This window comes from Salarias fasciatus, chromosome 6 (assembly GCF_902148845.1).
Source record: "Salarias fasciatus chromosome 6, fSalaFa1.1, whole genome shotgun sequence".
NCBI lineage: Eukaryota > Metazoa > Chordata > Actinopteri > Blenniiformes > Blenniidae > Salarias > Salarias fasciatus.
In genome coordinates this window covers 6,820,131-6,843,703 of record NC_043750.1, presented here as the reverse complement: position 1 = coordinate 6,843,703, position 23,573 = coordinate 6,820,131, and positions in this window count along the sequence as shown.

Genomic DNA, 23,573 nt, shown 5'->3' with positions numbered 1-23,573 from the left:
CAAGCAAAATACATGGTCATTTTGTTATAATGCTTTTGTCCCAAACTTAATGTGCAGTCCTGACTGTGTAACTCACCAAAGAATCAAATAAGAATTTTCACTTTAAAATTGTGATCATCACATTAAGGCTTGTACAACAAGCACATTTTACATAATTGAAGGTGTCCCTAATCCTCCTATTCATGAATGATGGAAGACTTACGTATACTCGATCCAACTTTTTGGGAAAACTCAGACTCTCTTTTGACTTTAAGAAAAACAAAACTTTTGTGAAATGCATTCTCATGTAGCCATGGTGAATAGTGCTCCTGCTCATGTGCGGGTGGATGGATGACCATAACGTCAGACTACAGAGCAGTGTGACTCTCAGGGCTGAAGGACATGAAGGACTAGCGTAGCTGTGATTGGTTACAAATAATAAAATGTCTGGCCCACACAGTGGCATGAGTTTTCGAAAATCATATGATTAGAGGTTTGTCTGTGACCCTGAATTGCCTGTATTTGTGAGAGTGTGTCTGTCTGCGTCCGCCCTGTGGACTGGCGAACTGTCCAGAATGTACGCTGCCTTCCGATAGATGGATGGGTCATAAAAAGCTACCCAGCTGAAATTCCAAACTCTGAAACATAATAGAAAATATCCTCAGCGACAAATCCCCTTACCACCATCCCACTACCCTTACATTGGTATAGTTACATGGAACACAGTTATTGCGGGTGTTAAGAGACCCTCAGTATTTAAACTTCTTCAAAAGCATCATCGAAGGAAAATGTGGAGACAAAATACTCAATACGGTCTTTGTTGTCAGCTCCATTGTCATTTGCCTACCTGCTGAGTAAGTGCAGCATTCTGTCAATAGCAAGCAATCACCTGTAAGCCAAAGCACCGCTCTGACTGCAAATGAGTAGCTTCAGCTGAAGGAGCTGGCGTCGTCGACAAATTGTCACAAATCAAGCCGTTCGGGGGACACGTGAAGAGTGCCAACACGTAATCAAGGCAACAGCTCCGTGCACAGTCGGGTAGATATGCAGCCGCACTCCGTCACAGACGGAGCACGATGCAGGGAAAGAGGGAAAACAGGCAGAGGAAGATTTACTGCGAGGCTCTTCCTCACACTCAGACACGATGGGGTGCATGTTGAGAGTCATCAGTCATTGTAATTGCATTTAAACAGGCCGAGGTGTTCTGTCTTGTCCTGCTAAATGCATGACACCGACGAATGCAAACACATCATTCTTCACAACGCTGCATCTGTCTGAGAGGAGAGGAGGACGAGAAACAATGAAGCAATCATTATAGAGAGGACGTTCAGATCACAAGCATATGTGACTTTGACGCGTTCATTTATTCTACTGATGAGTAACAAATTAACCCCTCAAAAGCTGGAGAGATACTGATTTGACACATTGAAGCATCTACAGGGAGAATGTGAGTCAGTCAGTGTATTCAGGATCTATATGTGATGTTATGCATTCTGATTGAAGTCCAGCTTACACAATGTTGTCAGGGAAAATTAATAGTTTTAGCTTATTTGTTCCAGAAAATGAACAAACACATTTGTAATGTGAAGGTCACTAGTTGGTGCTGTTTACTGTTTGAACATACAAGCATCCAGAGAACAAAACACTATATGCATTAACAATGGTGAGAACAAAGACAATCGTATGGACAGATGAACAAGTTGGATTGTTATTATGGCGACTGTCAACAAACTTCAAGTCTACATTTACAGTCAGCATTGCTCGAATTTCTATGGGTCACTTTTAGAATTAAGATTGTCATGACCTACTTTTTGAAAATGAAGGAAGATCCTTCACATCAATAAGTCATCCTTTAAGTTCCAAAGTGATCAAAAATAGATTCTCCGTGTGCAATGAAGCTCTTCGAGAAATGTGTGGCGGCCCCACATCCTGTGTTTTTAATGAGAAATCCTTGTCGTGGTTGATTCAGCCTACAGCGGTAGGGACTGACCCGGGTCCACACACTTCGCCAAAACACAGCTTTTACACAGGGATCTGGAGAAAACAGCAGGGATTTCTGTTTTGACCTGCACTACACCGACAATATTATGTTCTGTTCACACAATTCTTGACCTTGAACAAGGCAACACCTGTGCTGAAGAAGGTGGCTAACCTCTCCAATGCTTGGACCTGCATGAAAAGAGGAACTTCTGAGCTCAGCTGAATTTTCACAGAACCAGTTTAACGAAGGACAAGAAGATGCAATAAGCAGAGAATGAAAATGAGAGAAATGGGATACAAAACATGTTGCAGCTCTTGATTTCATTCCATTCATTCGGTAAAACGGTGTGTGAATGTGTGATTGTGTATTAGAGATAAACAGAGCAAAGGAAGAAGATCAAGTTCAATCACTGAAAATCAGCAATCAAACAAAATGAAAAAGGAAACTGCTCAGAGAGAACAACGACGTGTGTCCAGAAGAACCTATGCTGCAGGTCTTGGGCTTAACTTTTAAAGTGAAAACGAAACATTTTAGCTGCGTTTTGGGATTCTGTTCACACAATAACGGTGCTCCCAGCCACTAGAATGAAATCATCACATCACATGCTACACATGCTAATACACACCAATCAACAATAATAGGTAACCTGACTCCGCTGAAGGCTGCTGGTTAGACATAGGGCCATTGTGTATCTCTGGTTGGAATGTAATGAAGATAAACAGGATGTTTAAGCAGCACTGAGCCACTGGAGTCGAATCTTCGACAGTACAATAATGACATAGGTCGTGTTTAACTGGAGGCTAAGCACACTGGCAGCTCCACTGTGTTACTGATTGCAGGTCTTTTCACAATTCGCAGGTTTTTTTCTTCCTCCTCCTTCTTCTTGAACCTAATGCCAATTTAGTGGCTTTGAAGTGAGGTGAATTTAATTGGGAGAGCAACTGCAGGAGAGAAAGGTACAGAGGGAGAGAGACAAAGAGAGCGAGGCAGGGTGTTTGCATGTGTCAGAGAGCCAAATTTAAAGCCAACACAAACTGACTTTTAAGACCAGTTAGCAAGCTAAAATAATTAAAGCTGCCGGCAAGTAGACTGCATTTATTTGAAGATTAGAAATTAAAGTGGTGAAGTAACAGATGGACAGCACGAGATAGAAGGAGCTGACAGGCAAGGGAGTACATGTCAAACTTTTTAATGAAGCAGATCTGAATGGGAGTTTCCTCCCGATTCATAAACAAGTGCAGAGGAAGACATCTCAAACAACTACAGATTCCTTTAGTGCTCAGAGTGCCTCTGGGGACGGCGCACACTGCGACTCACACCTCTGGTCATGAGTGAGTGACGGCTCGTCGAGAAAGCAGACTGACTGAACGGTGCCCTCCTGAGGCTGAGTTCACTTCTAATAAGCTTTGGTCAAAGTGGAACCATTTATATCTGCCATCCTCTTTTAATCAATACAAATCCAAATCATTTCACTTCTCTTGGTCCAGAAACAAACATGTATACCTTCAATTCAGTAAGAGGCAACTAGAAAACCATCCAAGACATGAGCTTTAGCTTCATGATGGCCGCACGTCCCTTTAACCTTTCCACAAACCTCTTTGTTTTATTTCTTGCCATATGACGCTACTTTGAGTTAAAGGGAAAGCTGATAACATTCTACTGAACGAGGGTTTGAATCCTTTCTCTCCATCTGTCTGCCTGTCCTATCCTGTTCTCTCTATCTATCCCCGAAATCCAACTGGAACTGAAAGTCTCCTCTGAGTCTGGTTCTGCAGGTTTCTTCCTGTTAAAAGAGACGTTTTGCTTTCCACCATCTCCTCGCTTGCTCATGTGGAATTGAGTTAATCTCTGTAAAAGCGAGTTGAATTAACTGTGTTGTACTTCACACTGTAGAAATAAAACTGAATCATTATTACGAGGAAACAAATCTAATACGATTCAAACCAAGGCTGCAAATAAAAGGTCGACCAGAGACCCCTACCCAGAGATGAGCAAGGGAAATTACAAACTCTTCACTTTCAACTTTTAGTAGAAGTAACTAAGAGTGTCAGTTATAAAGAAAAGCAAGTTCTCTTATTACTCTCAGACAGTATTAGCATACCACAAGCCCTGAAAACAATAACAGCAACATTATTATAAAAACAAGATAACTGTGACAGTATTTTACCATCCTGGGTGATAAAGTCTGTAGTAATTGTAAATATACCACAGATTGTGTTATTGCACAGAATAAATAAATGCATAATGTATTTTACACACAGTGAGCAGTAACGAGCAGATATTTAGCATTTTAGTAAATAAAGAATTTCCCTCTAGAAATATCTATTGTATTTGGACAATTTAATGAGGAAATAAGATTCATTTCACAAATAGAGGGAAGAGTTTTGGTCATTTGACTACAAGAAAGATTAATTAAAGTTTAAAAATATTGAGGTTTAACCTTTTTTCTTTGTCTCATTAAGCTTTTTCAGTTACTGTCATGCAATCTTGCATTGAACTTTTATGTCCTGGTGCTTCTTTCGAAGTATAAAGACATGGAAAACAAAGGAACGGCGTTGAAGATGTGGTTGATTGCAGAGTATCATGCTGCCAACTGGAGATCAGGTTTGACTGTGTCTATGTTAACCTTCATTACATCAATCTGAGGAAACGTTTCAAACGTCATGAAAATGGATATATTTAGCTCTCTCTTGAACGTGTTGGTGTTTCGCTACATTAATACTGGAGCTCAAGATGGAGTCGTTTGTCTTTTGCAGTGATCAAAGTCATCCTGGCCTGAAGATTTTTTGTTTCTTCTCTTTTTTCCCTACTCTGCAGCTTCCGTAATGACCCCACCACATCTTCTTTTCAGTCAGTAATCAAGACATTTCTCTTTTTCTTTGACTCCCGCAGTTTCACCCCGGTCTCTACTTCGCCGCCCACTCACTCCTCCTCCTTGTTTTCCTCATTGTTGTGGCGCCTCCCTCTCTTCTCACACCTTGACCCCATGAATCACAACACCTCAACTTCTTTCCTCATTCCTATTCTCTCCTTTCATTGCGCTACAGTTTCTGTGAAAGCCTCTTCCCTCGCTCTCCTTTCCCTGAGAGTCGTGAGACCTTCTCATTGTTCGGTCCCTTCTCAAAATCCTCTTCACCCCTTTCACTCCGTTTACCCGAAAAGAACTCTGTTCTTGTTGTCATTGCTTCAAGATACGCCGTCTGGCTTTCTTCCTTTTTCATCTCAACTTCTATTTGGACATCACTAGCTGAGGTGCTTTGCTGTCAAATAACCTGTGGCTCTATTTGTTCCTTCAGTCGTTGGTCCGTTTTCCACAAGTGAAACTTTTGGTTTTTAAGACGCACTTTTGGTTTAACTTTTTACCTGAATATCACACAAACTGCTCTCTGCTTCTTTGAAGCACATTTTGGATGCAATGAGAGTGTTTTTACTCCCTGAAACATTGAAACCCTATGCGAAAGACAATGGTACCCAAAGCCACTGAAAACACAATTTTTCAAGGATGACTCCATATGGGTGGAACTTGTCAAAAATGCTCAAACTCAGTGTAAACGCATGAAGACACTGCTTTTCAGAAACACTACCACGGTGCATGAGCACCAAGGCCGTAGTAAGAAGTTCTTCTACCCACTGAGTGTCAGGACTCCTTCAGTCTGTCTTTTTCAAGTCAAACTCTCAGTAAGATGTCACTTCCTGTTTTATTTTACCTTTGGTGTCTCTCGTGCACTTCCCCTTCTGGCCACTCCTTCGGTGCGTCTAATTTGTCTGATGTACTTCGCCAGTTCCCTCAGTGTGTCACTGCCAGATTGCCTTCGTCTGTCGAACCGCTACAGTCCCCCTCCCTCCCCTCCGTCTTCCCTCGTTTCTCAGACCTGTTTGGACTTATCTTTTTGTTTTGGACTTTGTCTTTTCACAAATAAACTCAAACGGTGTCTTCGAGTCTGCTTTCGGGTTCCACCAGTCCCTGACACATATTCTCCTGGCACTTGGTTCTTCAACGTTTGAGAGTCACCTGGCGATCCACCTTTGTCATCTGACCATATGAATGTCCGTATTATTAGTATTAGTATTTATTGGGCCACCTCCATGAATACACCAACACATGTTTGTCAGGAACTGGTCTTTTCCCTTCATCTTTGGTCTTGGAGAGTTTTTGCTCCTCCTCTGCACCTCACCAACCTTCGCACTTTGTTTATATTTCCTGTTTCTTGTGACCAGTGTTTGCCAGCTGACCAATTCAAAACTTAAATGACAAAGAAGAACATATTTTCAATTCAGATATAAAGAAGAGTGGAACAACGTGAATATGTGAACTCATTCTATGACATTTTCTACAGAGAGATGCCAATACTCGTCAAACGCAAATGGTGAAGCTACGCACGTGGTGAGAGAGATCACAGATGGTAATATTGATAACAATGTTCCATCCCTTGTGTTTCCTACAGGAAAACTGTCAGGACTTTTTCCCTCCATTGATACTCCTTTGGTACCTCTCCTGCAGAATTTGGCACATAAGTAATTTTTTTTCTAACACCACTTCCCTCATCCTCATCTTCTCTTCCCTCCAGGGTTAAACTCGATGGCCCAGGTGTGTATGAAAAAGCCTTATCTGTCAAAGCAAAGCTGGCGAGAGTGTGAGGGGTTGTTAGGTAGGCCAGCAGACTTTTGTGAGAGCAGTTCCCAGTCTTCAGAGCAGCCTCAGATGTGGAAAGAGAGGTGCGAATGGCCTGGGAATTCACTTAGAGTAACAGAAGACTTTCTGAAACTGATCTTTATGGGAGAAAATGACTCCTCTCACTGTTACACAGAGGAAATACCCAAAAATTCTGGCCTTCAGCAACTTCAGTCAACGGATCCCATTTAAACAGATTCGTTTCTTGGTACTACTTGCACAGCCAGCTTCTCTCTGAGAAGTGAAATCAACCTGAGCAATGAGGATCCCAACTGCGTGTGAATAGCCACAGGTCAGACTGAGCGAGGGAAACAGACCTTGAACTGGACCGGTTTAATTTTTATACCCTAAGTTCCATTTTTTAAAATCCAAGTCTTCTGGAATCTAAACCGTCATGTGACAGAATCTGGAGGCATTTCTCACATTGGACGTTTCTCATGGTTTAAATGAGATTTCAGTTTCTGTGTTCATGTGTCTTCCCTCTTTGGAGCGTTCCGGCTCCACATCGATGCTCCATGACTCTTTTCAAAAGCTTCTGTTAAAAAAACATAGATTTAAACTTGTTGATCATCACTCAATGCACTCCATCAAACCCCTTTTTGTACTGTTATCATTAAGATTTGATGATCTTATCTCGTCTTTAATCTTTTGCAGTCATTGGAAGTCTGTTAATCACACTGTCTTCCTCTAAGTGGTGCATTAATTCTTCAGGAGCTTTTTCCCGACCTCTCACACTGATAGTACTTTAAAAAAAAAGTGATTATTTGGTGAAAAACTATAAATCACACCTATAATTAATGTTCAGATTAATTTTTCTGTAGTTTTTTTTTTTTTAATCTTGCGCTATAATTGACGCAGGCAAAGGTTAATTTGTATGAAAATAGTCATCTGCCAGTTACTGAGACTGAATTAATGTCCAATTTGGAATGCTCATTATGGAATTGTGCTTGACAGGGTTCGCTCTTTACACGCATTTTTTTTTAGATAAATTGGTTTTGAGTTTACAACACATGCATTACACCCTATTGTGACTGTTTTTTCCGCTGCATTTTTTAACACTAGTAATCATCATTTTAATGATCACATTAATCGAGCTAGCGTCAGATTTTAATTTAATACAACCACTGTTCAGAAAATGCAAACACAACACAAATTCATTAAAAAATCTCAACATTACACATGGGTTCTGTTGCAACCCGTACATGTTTTTCTGCACGATTTTCATTTGGAGTTGGATTCAAAAAGTTTTGAAAGCAATTTACTGATGTGTTTTCTGAATCTGAAGGATGTCAGCGTTCGGTCCTTTGGGTTGTTTTTTCTTCGTTTGACAACAAAGCCTGAGAGTCCCTGGCTGTATCGCTCTGGGGAATCACGCTCTGGATGAGCAATGTGACGGCATCCCAGAGCTTCTTTTGACATTCCTGAAACAAATTTAACAGCAAGAAAGTTCTTGTTTCAGAACTGCTGGTCGATGCTTGAGTGGGTGTCCTGTGGGTTCTGGCTTTGTCTTTACAATCAGATGAATATTACCTTATCGGTGACTGAAGTAGGTGTGTGTGTGTGTGTGTGTGTGTGTGTGTGTGTGTGTGTGTGTGTGTGTGTGTGTGTGTGTGTCTTAGTGATGGACTGGTGACCTGTTGAGGGTGAATTTCAACCTGGATGAAGGGGTGGAAGCATTCCGTTTCAGATACTCTCCTTAGGTGAAACAATCCAGTAATTAAAGAAAAGCATTTACCGGTCAGATAAAATTTATTCCAAAAAATCTTATGTAACATACGTCAACCATTCCATTTGAGTTGATCACAAAGACAGCGTCCCTATAAAGGGAGAAATCTCCTGTCAGTCTTCCTTTTGAGAAGATGGTAACAGTGTTATCTACAGTGGGCTGTCGTCAAGACCACTTAACATGAGACTGAGTCAAGACCAAGACCAGAGCATCCCAAGACCCTGACGAGACCAAGACCAGAGCATCCCAAGACCCTGACGAGACCAAGACCAGAGCATCCCAAGACCCAGACAAGACCAAGACTAGACCATCCCAAGACCCAGACAAGACCTTGGGAAAAAAAAGGCTGCTCTCGAGAACAACAGCACTTACAGAGTTATACAGTTTGGTGTAAAACAATAGGAGGGAACCACTTGGTATAGTTTTCTGTGTTTTTTCAAGATACCACTTGAGACAGTTTGGATTTATTTCAGGTGGGTGGAAATCTAGTTTTTGCTCAAAGCAGTAAGAGATTGAGGGTCAGGAGGTCGATGTTCATGTTCATGAAGGTAGTGCTGGCTGTCCATCACGTTGCAGAGATCACACTTCATGATATGAGCAGGAACAAATGGATTTTGAAAGGTTTCTTGGGGATAAAGGCAGACTTTTATCAGATTCTGGCTTGGTAAATGGTAAATGGTAAATGGTAAATGGACTACACTTGTATAGCGCTTTTCACCCTGCATAACAGAGCCCAAAGCACTTCACACTGCAATATCACATTAACCCATTCACACCATACTGGGTGGCTTGGTGGGCATCTGAATTCATCTGTTTGTTTGTTTTTTTCTGAATCCATCTGAAACAGCTCAAAATATTAATTTCATCACAGATGTCACTGAAATAAAGTTTGTTTGGTAGTTAGAAGTGTGTCAACAAGTCTTAGAGTCAGGTTCGGTTTTGTGCAATGACAACGTCAAGACAACATGAACATGAAACATGCTGAATGTACACAAATCCTGTAATATATTCTAGTTCTGTACTTCAAAGATTGTAGCTGCAGGGAGCTGGCCAAGCCAACAGCAATCATATGGCAGGGTTGGTGGAGATGGGAAAGGCGGCTATTCCACCACCGGACAAACACAAAGAGATTAGCAGGCACTGAAATCCACATTGGTAGGTGTGCGGTCACTTCAGAATCACAGATTAACCTCAATCATTATATTGAGAGAAGAACCGACAGAAAAACTTTACACAAAAAGGGAATATTTGAAATCCAACATGGTCTTGCAGCAGATTGAAGCAGGAAAGTTTCTCATTGTGAGCCAGCAGTGTCATCCAACCACTAATGTCTTCATTAGCACGCAGGCGTACACGAATGACCGCTGTGGCTGGAGCAGCGTCGAGTTTATCAGCAACGGGGTTCTCTGTGGAAGAGAAAACACTCAGACGAGCCAAGAAGAGACAGCAGACAGTATGTCTGAGAGTGAGAGCGACGACTGGACGACTGCGCGACAGGAAGTGAGCGACAGAAGGAGATGACAGCAAACAAGTGGAGCTGAAAAGCTGTGAAGTGCTCCTGAAGTCTACTTGCGTTGACAGCGCTCCACTTTTCCCGCTCGCTCATGTTCTGGATCGCACTGCGTTCGCCTGATCCTTTTTTCACCCCCCATTCTCACATCCCCTCTTCCCTTCCATCCAAATTAATACTTGTTTGGTTTTTGAAAATTCTCTGTGTGTCTCTCTCTCTGCTTCCCTCCAGCTTTTGACGTTGACTTTGTAGCATAGCCCAGTTAAATAAACCAGTTCACCCAACTGTGACGCCAATAAATAAAGCAGACTGTGTACTGTAAATTATGTATTCTGTGTCTGTGATTGTGTTTCATGCATGCAATATCTATATTAGTACACGCCTGGCAGGTTTCAAGCAGTCTACGACCAAATCCATGTTTTTTTCTGTATGCAAATATTTCTGTGACAGCTGAAAAAATCTTAGAAAGTAAGTTACACTCTAGGAAAAAAGAAATGGGACACAGTGTAAAAAACCACAAAAACCCCAATGAGATGATTTTGAAAAACACCAACGAAAATAAAAGGCACAAAGTTGAACTGAGCCAACAAATGTCTGTAAAACTTGCCTATTAAAAAAGAAAAAAAGCACATTCCCAGCGCTGGTAAATAAAATCAAAAAGGTCCAAATCAAGCTTGAGAAATGGTCTTGCTGGATACATTAATATCGACTAACTGAGGAAATCACTGAGACCTTGAGTCTGTTCATGCAACGTTTCATGTGGAAACACGATAAAAAACTTTTTTGTTGTCATATTTTATTTTGAGAAAGATTTAGTGTTTACATGGAAACATCTTGTAAACACTGCCTGTTTACACAGAAATGGCAGAAACACTAAACAAGCTGTAGTTAGCAAGCCAGGCCATGAGTTGGTGCTGCAGTTTGTTCTTGTAATAAAACTACACACAAATGTGTGCAGAGAAATAAACACTATCCATATAAACAATGCTGAGTAAATGAATGACGCGATGGACAGACAGCGAAGTTGGGCTGATCTTCTAGTTGAAACCCTTTTCACTTTTCTGTAAATGCAAAGATATTTTACGTCTGAAATAATCAAACCCAAACCAGAATAACTAATATTTGAAATGGTATCGTCCGATGTTTGACATGTGGTTTGATAAACCAGAATTCAACAACTTCTCTTGAAACACTTCAGTCGTGGAGGAGGTTTTCTCTGAGGCAGACACGAGGCCTCCTCCAGCTGGGTATCGGCTCACAGTTCAAGCGCTGGCATCAGTGACACCAATGTGCATGAGTGTACACGACATGTGTGACTTGCACATCTGTGAAGTCTCCAGTAATGCTGAATAATGCATCCGTGTATTGGTGCAGCATATGGCGCCGTGCATGTGATGCATTTTACATGGAAGAGCTCGCTTATCTGAGCAAGGAAAAAACAAATGTTTTGCAGCAGCTTGTCTGAGTGCAAAAAGCATGTAAAGTCATGCAAGTGGATGATTAGATGGCATTTGAAACCACTTAGATCAGCAACAAAAACACCTACACAGATATGCAAATATTTTCTGTACATGTTAGTGTTTGTTTTTTTTTATTGTAAATATGATCTACTGTTTGTAGAATATGAGAAAAAAAAACTGTAGTTAAAATAAACAGAACAAACTCAAACTTCTTTATGAAACAAGCAAACAACAACAACAATTTGACTTAACCTCATTGAACCAATAAAAAAAAACATCTTGAAATAAGCATCGATAACAAATGACGAAAACTAAAATTTCAAGAAGTTATGTCCTGCATTACCGCTATATCCTTCAGCATGAAACAATCAAATGTTTCCAGATGTTCATGTATGGCTTGTTTTGAGTGTGTATTGCTATGTTTTCCATCTTTCTGAATGATACTGCTGGACCCACAGAAGCCACTGAGCCACACACACAAACACATGGACAGAAATGAAATGAGCTCTCCGGACTGTTAAAGTGAGACCCGCTGCATCCAGATCAGGTGTGAATGTTATGAAGAGGACAGACATTTATTGCTGTTCCAGCTGATCTGGTCTCACTCTCCTTTCCTCACAGAAATAAGGTGTGACCTTGAAAGACATTGCACAAAATATTGAAACACAGTTCTGTTTAATGTTCTCAAAAATCTGTCCAGTCGTCAGATGTGTCTGAAATCTTCCACTGATTAGGGTAAAATTACTTTTAGATGATAAATAATATTTTGAAGATGATAAAAGAAGACCAGATCAATAAAGAATTCTGTATCAGGGCATCAACTCTGTCCTCAAACTAAGCTCATAAATTGGGTTTAGCTCATGATTATTACTGATGGTGTTTTTCTACCAAAGACTGAACTGACTATGGAGCAGTAGAAAAGCCTGAAAGTTCATTTTTTAAAGGATGCACCAGTATATCACTGTATTGAAGGACAAGTATAAGCAGTAACCTTTAGCTACTTGTCGATACGAGGCCTTAATAGATGCCATAAAACTCTGTGCGGTATCAGACCTGATACCTGTATCGGTGCATCTGAAACATTTCATCTACAGCAGTATAACGTGGGAAAAACAAATAGCAAATGGATTCCATTTTAATATTGTTTCTTCACTGTTTGTCAGGCGTGCAAAGTGGTTACAGCGTTAATCCCATTCACACATTCACACAACAGCAAAAAGCAAAGACATTCTGGAAATACTGGACATCTAAATGTAACTGCTGTCTGCAGAAGGAAGCTTCCAGCAGCCGGTTTTCAGGGCGTCACTTCTTCAAAAACCAGCAAACAGAGGCAGCCATCTTCCTTTCATTCCCACACTAAAACATCTACATGAAAGCAACGCGGTGTCTCCACCTGCTGAGAAAACGAAGCGCTTTTCACTTCAGCAAGGACGTTTGAGCGCTCGTCGACAGAGTCGGCACTCAGTGACTCATCAGCTCAACCTTGCATCCAGGAACAACCTTCCCTCAATATGTGCTGCACTAAAGTTCCCTGCATGATATATTCTATCAAAATGACTCACTGGCTCCTCAACAGATCATCAAATGTCCAGTTTCACACAGATTCAATGCGAGAGAGACGCCAAAAGATCAAACCTGTCAAGAAAAAGACGAGACCAGAGAGAATAGGCTCCTGAATGTGAAGTCTGCAGGCGCAAGGCGAAAAGGAGACGGCTCTGAGCAGCAGCACAATATTGATCTACGGCCGCTTTTAAGAGAAATGTTAGTCAACTTGATGATCAGAAACAGCTGGTAGAAAAATAAAAAATGTGTCCTCTTCTCTACAAGGTATTAAAACTGAATGTGGACCTCCATATTTGATAACTAAAGCTGCCTGCATGGTGCCTGGCACTGGGTGGTGGGTGGACATTAGACGATATAACAATCCATAGCTGGTTTTGTTTTGTTTTTGCAGATATCTTTCTTTTGGCGTGACCTCTAGTGTTCATTTTGAAAATGACAGCAGCAAAGTCTGGATAGGAAAAGCGTCACATGAAGAATCAAACAACACTTTTACCCTGAAGGCCAGTGTTTGTGTTTTATACGGTGTGAAGTGGACAAAACTGAGAGTCGCTTATTTCGTTTATGATTATTACAAAACAGACAAGCTGACAGTTTTCATGGTTTTCACAGTATCTTAGGTCCTTTCCAAGTGAAAACCAAAAGCTTTTGTTTCCATGAAAGCAGATTTAATTTTCAAAATGTTGCCGTGTAAAAGCGAAACATTTCTAAAATGAAAAATGACGCAGCTTCACTTGAAAGGTTGTCATGAACATGATGCTTCAGATCAGCTGATCTCAGCTCCAGCACTCTGTGGACCATCGGTGTGTGTACAGTGTGTGTGATTTTCCGCCTGTTTCCTCCGCTGCTGATGCTAACTCCCGCACAGCCGCTTTCTCCTCTGCGTCCACCGGTACTGTCCAGACAGGCACTTGTAACCTGTAGCATTGCCTTTGCGTCATGAGCAAGTCCAGGTCTGTTTCGGTGAACTGAAATTCGGTGTTTGGCTGAAAGGGTCGGATTGCCCAGGGTGCACTTCCTCTCTACAAGCCGCACATCCAAATGTCAGAGCACGAGGGGAAGATTTTTCCAGCACACATCTTATTACTGAAAATACCACTGCTGAAGGGAACGCTGGCAGTGCACTTTGGCACAGGAGGCGTGGAATCTGCCGGGGTTATATTTCCACAACAGGCCATGCTCATACATGACTTCCTATCTGGTATCCCGGAGCGACGTGCAGCTTAGCAGTAAGACCAAGGAGCAAATATGGAGGATGAAATCCATTCATTGGGATTTCTGAGTAGCTAATTTTAAAATGACACTTTTCATTGAAATTAAGCTTCGAGTCGGGTTCTAAACCTGTGGCTCTGGATCCCCGAAGATGGCAATGAAATAAACACGTTAGTAAATGAACACGTTTATCTGATGTTGATGTTCTCTGTAACAGTATCCTGACTTTAAAGGGCTGAAGAAAAGGATAAAACAGTTAAAAGTAGATTGGTTAAAATAAAATATAGAAAAGACTAAAATGAGTGAAACATGGAAAAATTGTTAGAAACTTATAAAAAATATATCTTGTATGATGTAAACTATAAAAAAGAAAGAATTAAAATAGTTCGAATCACTAAAGGACCAGAGCGGGTCCAACCCAATGTGGCGCCCAACACACTTGCGCGGGAAGAGCAGCCCCCCCTGGTGGCAGCTGCAAGCTGTAGCACCTTACATTAACGTTGACTGTAACTTGACCGCAACACACCAGAATGCCAGGCCACGTTTGGTGCCGTATAAATCAAGGGAAAATTTATTTTAATCATAATTACTCTCATTGTGTACATATACTGTTTGCTTTTAAATTTCAGTCACTTTTTATGTGTGTGACTGAGATCCTGCATGTACGTACATGCACCTTGAGAGCGAGTGTGTGCGTGAGGCTATATAAGAAAAAATTAATCACTGAAGTGGTGGTGACCATACTGAAAATTGCAAAAAATCTATTGCATTTCTCTGAGCCACTCGTTACGATGAGATAATTTATTCGTTGTGGAAAAAGGTAACATGATGTGTTTTTATCAATTAAACAATCTGTGCCTCCTTTAATTCATTTGGATTACATAAGGAATGTAATAGTAGCTGCAGCAGCAACAGCTTGGGTTGCTGACAACGGTCTGTGTTGTTTTTATTTTCAGACATTGAAAGTTTTTGGCCATGGTGTTCGCTGTGGAAATTCTGCTTTTCTGTCGCCGTTTGCCGCTGGCTGTTCCATATGTTCATCTGTTCGTCACTTGCTGTTGGTGTGCGGAACTAGTGTTCATCTGTTGATGTGTTTTTAATCTATCCTTACTACCTGTCATGTCAAAGGAAGTGAGTTTTGGAGTATAGACCCACCTGACCGTTTTTTTTGTTTTGTTTTGTTTTGTTTTTTTTTTTTTTGCATCTTCAGCACCAAGGACAGCGCTTAAAATGGCAGCGATTCACTGCTTGTGAATGAGTTTTTGTTATCTTCTGTTCTTGTTATATAGTGAATTGCTACAGACCTCCTTATAGAGAAAAAGATGTAATAAAATGTGAATTTGTTAGAACTTCTTAATGTTTATTTGTGTGTATCTAATAACTTCCAGCCAGTAACTTGAGTGGCGATGCGCTGTACAGCAGGGGGGAAAATACAGTGACGTCACTCCTTCATTCATTCAGTTGCCAGCCCCCTCTGTTTAAAAACACCTTCCCATACACCTGTCCCAACACCAGACTTTATATGGCGCCCTTCTCCATCAGCAATTTACATGAGCTTACAAAAGAATAATGAAACATAGAGGCTATAATCACAATAACATAACTGCAAGAGCTACAGAAAAAAGCTATGCAGTGTGTGAGTTTTTCCAGTGAAATTTCATTCATAACATTCAGCAGCTAGATTATGTTGTGTTGACAATGAAAGTGCTATTCTATCCCAGTCTATAAAAAATCGACACAACTGTGGAAAACTACATATAAAAAAGGAATTTTACTTAAGCAAGTGGTTCACAATGTTTCCAGACTGTCAGTTTTTCCCTAACCAATCCGTAATCACATTTTGAAAAGAGTAGACTGACAGTACAGCGTTTTTCAGTGCAAGCTATCCTTCTTTTTGAAATGCATTAATATTAATCGGCATTGGTTTATATTTAAATCAATGAGATTTTTCATTTTAAGAGTTCATAGTAATAACTAGTCTGAATATAATTATATTGCAGCGGAATTTACTGGCTCGTGATGTGTCGTGTCTGTTGAACATCACATCATGGCTTCAAAGGTCTGCTTCTGTATGCAGGTGCTGTGTTGTTTGCAGAAGGCATTCTTTTCCCACACTACAGACTCTTAATGTGTCTTGAGGTAATCTCAGTTTCCAAAGCCTCGGACAGAGCGCCGGGTGAATGCACGATGAGGATTCCTGCCTCTCAGCGGACGAGCAGGGAGCCGGAGCCGAGCTGGAGTGGAACGATTCCACGAAGCAACGTCATTAGCATGACAGTGATTCACCGCGCACGTGTGTGTACGTGCGTGTGCATGTGCATGTGTGTGTGTGTGTGCACACTACAGAATGAAGCCTGAGCCCCGTGACAGACGATCACCATGTTTGATCTGAGAAGAGAACATATACTCCACAAATGTGTTCATCACAGACACACACACACACACACACACACACACACACACACACACAGACCACTGATGCTGCAGCGTGGACCTGGCAGCCCACGAACACAGACAAACACGTTTGCCCCGGAGATCTGACGGTGAATCAGAGACGGAACAGTCGCAGATGTGAAATTCATTCCAGCCACCATGAAATCTTCAAAGTCGACCTGCTGCCGGAGCCGCGAACAAACCGCTCATATCAAACGCCACCCGAGGCTAAAGCTGGACGATACTGTGGATTCATTCACGCCGGCAGTGAACAAGGGTATTTCTGGTATTCATCAAAGGATCATTTGACGGTGTAAAGGGCGTTTCTTTTCACTGAATCATTATTCATCTCATCAAATAAATACTCCAGCAAGAAAAAGAAAAAAAAAAACCACCCTACCAGGCAGGTCTATCACGCATCCAGAGTCGGAGATCTGTGGCTGTAAAGACAGAATCTGATACCTTTGGCTTCCATGATAATCTCTGCAATCAGTGGGGTTTTTTTTCCTCTTTTTATTTCAGCTCAGGTAAAGCTGTTATGAAGCTGTCACACTTGAAAGAAAAGCCAATGAGCACGCTGCCTATCAATAATCCAAGCGCTCAAGGATACAGGACGACGGCGTTCAATATTCATGCGGCCGTGATGAATATTCTCAGAGCAGTAAACAGGCAGGAGCTCAAACGGAGCTCATTAGAGGGCATCAGAATCCAAACCGAGCCTCATCAGAGCCGATCGACAAAAGGCTGACGGCAGTGACGGGAGGCCGAGAGCTGAAGTCCAAACACACTGAACCGTCTTTTAATGGCGTTTCCTACCGCAGCCAAGACGACTGTGAGCCTGAAATGAGACAACGTCACGGAAATTTAATGAAATGAAAAGACAAAAAAAAAAAACTTTACAGTTTGATAAAAATAGAAACACTGACCTGAGGATCGTTCTCGGGGAGGAGGAGTAACTAAGCATGGAAGAAATAAATCACCATGGAAACTACATTACACAGAGTCAATGTTTAGACACCAAATCGTCTTGGAAATGCAACTTTTTTGAAATGCTACTATTGCTCACGTGCACCACGGCTGCAGAACACAGTTCTTCTCCACGTGCACAAGTGCACGGACAGTAACGACCATGACCTCCACAGTGTCACGGCTCTCAGTCCATTTTCTCCTGGACTTGGTAGTTTCAGAGATGAGCATCGCCTTTAATATCAATCAAATGTTTCATATGAATGTCTGTGTTCTCGCTATTGTTAAAGACAAAACTGTGTGTCGTTTCATTACAATACAAACCAGAAACGATGCAATTTCACTTGAAAAGTTGCATACATGTAGCTTTTGTATACACTGTTTTCTGGCTACAAAAGGAGTCTCTAAATGTTAATATGCACAAATGATGTTGATAACATCAAATGATGTCTTTATATAAATTCAGTCTTAATTTGGATAAAATGAATCATGATAGCGGTTGTCATTTTTTGGTAGGTTCTTGTGAGGCTGATGTGAACATTTCCAGCTATGATGTAGGAGTTTCTGATTAAAATCATAAAAAATTGATGATTTTAATTTTGAACTCATGAAAAGAGTAATTAAAATGATCAAATGACACACGAAGCATGATATGCATATTTTCATCCACTTACCAAGCAAAACTGATAATAAAAGTATCTGAAAGCTCTATTTAAGCAAGATTCTCCAAGATGTTTTACATGGTTTTGAACCAGTGTCTCAGTATTTTAAGGACTCTTTAAAGCAAAGACCTTTCAGCTGAAAGAAGGTTGAGGTTTCCTTGCATGTTCTACCTCTTTCAAATCTGTCCCCCAGACATTTCAATGGGATTTCAATGTGCTTTTTTTTCTTCTTTTTTCTGGCTTGGCCATTTCATAACCCTGCAGTTCTTCATTTTGATCTTTCTAAATCCCTTGCCAGTCTCATCGCCATCCACTGGCTTTTTTTCTCTCAGAAGGTTTTAGAGAGCCCGTCAGATCTCGGCATGACGACACCACACACACTTCAACAGCAATACGGCAGGTTTCGCTTCGTCTCCCTCAACCACATTATGATCATTTCTACCTGATGTGGATCCTCTCATTTAATTCTAATAGATCTGAAGATGTGATGAATCAAAGATCATCAAGGTTATTTAGTTGATTTTCTTATTTGTATTGTAAAAATAAATCAAATACCAACAATGTCCTGGATTCTGTCTTTTGAGATGAGAAAAAGAGAAATGAGTACTAATTTCTCCAGTTGGTTACGTTTCATCGACATTCTGACATTCATCTTGTTCTCCAAGCAGATTTTAAACTTTAACTAACCGTAATGTTCTTCGGATTTCAAGTCATTTGTAATATCTGTTCGCTTTTGTGAAGCTGAAAAACAATGAGAAACCAAAAAAAAAATGTTTTACCTTAATGGATGCATCTTTATGGAGATGAGCTACTTTTCATTGCTAATATCTGTAACAAAATAATAGACAGAGTGAAAATGTATAATGTGACTCAATGGCATACCACAATGATAAAGTCTATTAATCATATATTTCACATTCAATAAATATCATACCCAAAAGCCCATGCATTCATCAACCTTCAAAAGGTCTCTTTTAATTATCAGAGGATCTATAATCTGTTTCAGCTGATATTATACATTGATATTATGATATTGACAGAACCTGGACAGGCGCCAGTCTTTCACATGGTTCAAACACGCCACGCGTTTCCATCTAGCTGCTCACACCGATCCAGACCCATCAAACATGAACGGTTTCTGGTGCCACAGTAAAATGAAAAAGTGACTTTACAAACTGATTGTTACAGAATTATCAAACTCACCCCAGTGGTTGGCACTGAGCCAGATGATTCATTAATGATATGACAATGTAACCCCCTCAATGCGACTTGAAAGCAGCGATTATCTGAGATATAGCGTCTCAGCTGGCCCTGCCTGATAATATTCATTCCAGGGCCTATTGATGGCAATGAACATCATTCCAGTGGTACAGCCATGTCATTAAACTGTCAGCCTTTCACCACTCGGTATCTTGAGATCTCAGACTGGCCTTGAACAGCTCCATCTTAAACTTGGCCCCAGCTGATTCCCCTCATCACCTTTCTACAAATCCCCCCGGGTGTGGCCCGCCTTCAGCAGATTGAGATTGACTTCTCAACGCTCCACCAGTCACGGTCATCACCATCGCGTCGAACAAATAGAAAGACCCACAGAGGGAGAGAAAAGAAAGTACGGAGGGAGAAGGAGAGAACGGCTAAAAGTGTTATAAAAGAAGAGGTTGAGACAAGCAATCAAACGGCAGCAGAGGGCGAAGAGGAAGTACAGTGAAGAGACTGACGGAGGAAACGAGAAGCACAGAGAAAACACTGGATTAGTCTTAGAGAAATAAAGAGAATGAACAGAATATTCAGCATCAGCGCTTGATGGAGAGAGCAGCTGACAAACGACGCACCATCAATGAGGTTGATGAAAGAAAGAAGCAAACGCCAAGTTCACCCACTGAGAAGAATCAGAGGTATAAAGCACTGTTCTATTATTAAACATCTGGATCTGACTTCAGAAGGTGTGGCATCCACTTGGGTGAAAGAGAGAGATGAGAGCCACAGTAATGAATACTCCAAGAAAAAAAAATTGGAGGAGAGGGAGACCAGTGGGAAAACGAGACCCAGCTTCAGTCTCCAGCTTTGGCTTGGTTCGTGACAGTACTCCCCTTTCTCATTATCGGTCAAGACGAATGAGGCTGGCTGACCGAGGGGTGAGAGTCTGAGGCTCTGTCAGTTACAGCTGATGGATTTCTTTTGTCAATAAAGAATGGACAGACAAAGAAAAGCCTCAAAGTTTTCCAAAACAAAGGGGAATGTAAGATTCCCCAAACCTGGAGGACTGGCAAAGCCGAGCAGTTTGATTAATTTAGCTGCAACAATGAATGTCAGTCGCTTCAGGGCTCAGCGTGTCCCACTGCTTCCCTCTGACTGCTTCACAGGTCGGGCCTTCTGGACGTTCGCCAGTCGGCTGTGGACACTGCGTAGCTCGTCATTTAAATGTACTTAACGCAGCTCTAATACGTGGATGAAACGACACATACAGTGAACACAAGCGTTTTGCATCTACATGACTGAAGGTCCCTCACACCACTGAGACACACCGGTTTAGATCCAGTCAGTTGCTTGGAACTAACTTCACCAATGTCGGCATTTCTGAAAACTTGGGACAAATTTGAATAGAATCACTCCGAAGCCTTTTTGGGTGGCTGAACCAATTCTTAGAGCAGGTCAGAGTCTGACCTGGAGTGACTGCAGTAACAAACAGGAACTAAGGAGGAAATGAGGATAGTGAAAAGTAGGAATGGTAACCGGTTGGATACCCACTGACCTTCACCACGGGGACATTTGTTTGGATCGTGGTCACAGCAGAAGTCAAGTGAATAATACTGGTAAATGGAGTGCACTTAGAAAGAGCATTTTCACCTGAGTGGTTTCAAAGTACTTTACAATTTCAATCACTTTCACACTTCAACAGTGACGAAGCTGCTGAAGCATGATCGTCTCCAACCCTCAGGAGCCAAAGATCCAGTGATCCTACGATGACCTGTAGGAAACAGGAAGTAGTTCTAGAACACGAAGTAGTTCTAGTAACTCCAGTCTAAACTCCAGTCTAACCTAGTGACCCAAAACAGCATCAGTGCCAATATTTGGGCCAAACTGCTCAGTCTGACCAGAAAATGAACACGACCAGTTTTCACAATCTCCATCTCTTTCCTCTCCAGCACTGATAATTCAGGGTGTCTTGCTTTCAGGCATATTTTGGAGCCTTTGCATACAATAATTAGGACTAAATTGTTATTTTGATTTGGCTATCAAGCTAATTAGGACAATGGCTCCTCCAGTAAGAGTGCTCATCACCATCTTGCAGCTCAATTACAAACTGAAAGGAGGAATTCGAGTGCTTGTCGCTTTGTGTGCTCATTGATTTTTATTTACACATCCATGCATATTCATCTGATGAAAACCGCATGTCCTTCCTCTGCTATCAGTCCGATCATTCTGCCCTCGTCACACCTTCGACCTGATTCTGTTTTAACAGAGGCCTCTCAGATGTTGTAATGCTGAGTAAGTCAAAACTTTATGAAGCACAAGTTGGTTAAATACAAACAACAGACAAGACAAAGCAGTTGACAAACAGCTGTTGTTTTCACTGATGAAAGGTTGAAAAAGAGCCGTTCTGAGAAACCATATGTCCGCTGAAGTTTTACTTTGGACAACAAAGACTTGGTTTCTCTTTGTGACCAATATGCAGGTCGGATCAGTTCAATCTCTTTCTGTCTGCTGATCAGTGGATTTGAAAGTGTTGTTTCAACTCTTACCGACTGAAGATCAGGAAAGCTACATTTTCAAACTCAAAGTTAGACTTTTGCCCTTTATTGCAAATAATTCTCAAAATGTGAAAACCATGAGTGAGTCAGAGAGCTTCGGTTGGAGGAGTTTGCTCAGCATGACGTTGTTCTCTTCACTTTTGAAAAATAAATGCTCATGTGAGAAAACAATGAAAAACTGTCGTTTCACTTGGTGAAAACACTTTTTTTATAACAGAAGTTTTGGAGCAAGTCCCCTGCTCTGAGTGTGGTTCTGCAGAAAGTCAAACCATATGAATAAAAGGAAAAAAAACATAGGCTTGTTAGTGCCTAAGGATGTGAAGATTCACATTCAGATAACTTTACTGTCTGTTCCAAATAAAAACAGAACTTCATCTTTGGTCACTGCTGAGAACGCCCTCACACATCTAAAACACGGTAGGACTGGAAAAGCTCTGGGAGAGCACAGACCTCCGCCAAACAGCTCCACTGTTTCTCTCCATCATCAAATCTGCTGGGTTTGGTGAGTTTTACTAACTTCTTATTACAACACTCTTTGAATTTACTATGCTGACATGTGAAACATACTGAACTGAGCTGACAGCTGCTTGCTTTATGTGCAGTTCGTTTATTTATGCTCAAAATGGAAAAGTAAACTGCTTTTTGCTCACCACTGTATTCATCTCAAAATGTATGACAGTGTAAAAAAGACAAAAAAGCAGACTTAACCAACCTTGAATTTACAAGAATAAGGGGGGGGAAGTGTAGTTTTAACTAGTCTGAGTCGCGTTATTGTCCAGAAGGGAAGCAAGTTATCCCAGGTAATCTTAGCATGCTGAGCTCGACGTCCTCTTGCAGCCATTCACAGCTCGTAACGTAATGACCTTGTGATACTGTTCGATCATGAAGAGCTTCATAATGCGGGACGAGCAGCATGAAAAAGGCTTTGTCTGTCCTTGTGTCTGCCTCACTGAAGGAGATGGAAATGAGACACAGAGATTGTGTGACTGGACTGTATCTGCCTATTTGAAGAACACATCCGGATGCTGAACGACGCTGTTGGCTCCACAGCTATATAGGGCGATGTTTTCTTCCCGGTAATATGCAGAGCCACAAACACATCAGACATTCCTGTTTAGATGCCAGAAAGTCTCTAAATCAAAATCAATGAGTTTTATTTAGGGTAAATCCTCAGCGTCACATTTACTCTCCATGAAGATGAGTCAGAAGAAAGAGACACAGAGAGGATGTTTCTTTCTAAATGTTCTGTTTTTCCTCTTTTAGCAGCAGTAAACTTCACACAACACACTGCAGCCCTCACTATGCGTGTGTGCTTTCAAATTATCATCTGGCAGACATACTGTATCATGGACATTGTGTTGAAGACAAGTTGTGGTGATTGTCAAAGTGATCATATGTTGACAAATCCCTTTGACTATGCAAACACAGTTTGTGGAGGCTGTGTATTTAAGTACTTTGCAATTGCAGTTATGGACAGTGTCTAAGTTTTCACCAGACACACTACTGTAAACTACAATCATCACAGAGCCGACACAGCAAGCCTCTGTTTTTTTTTTTTTTTTTTTTTTTACAAGCTAAGCTTCACAGAGCAGACAGCCTGACAGGCCTGGGAAATAAAAATCTTGAGTTCCTGACAGATCAAAATAAATGTCATTAATTC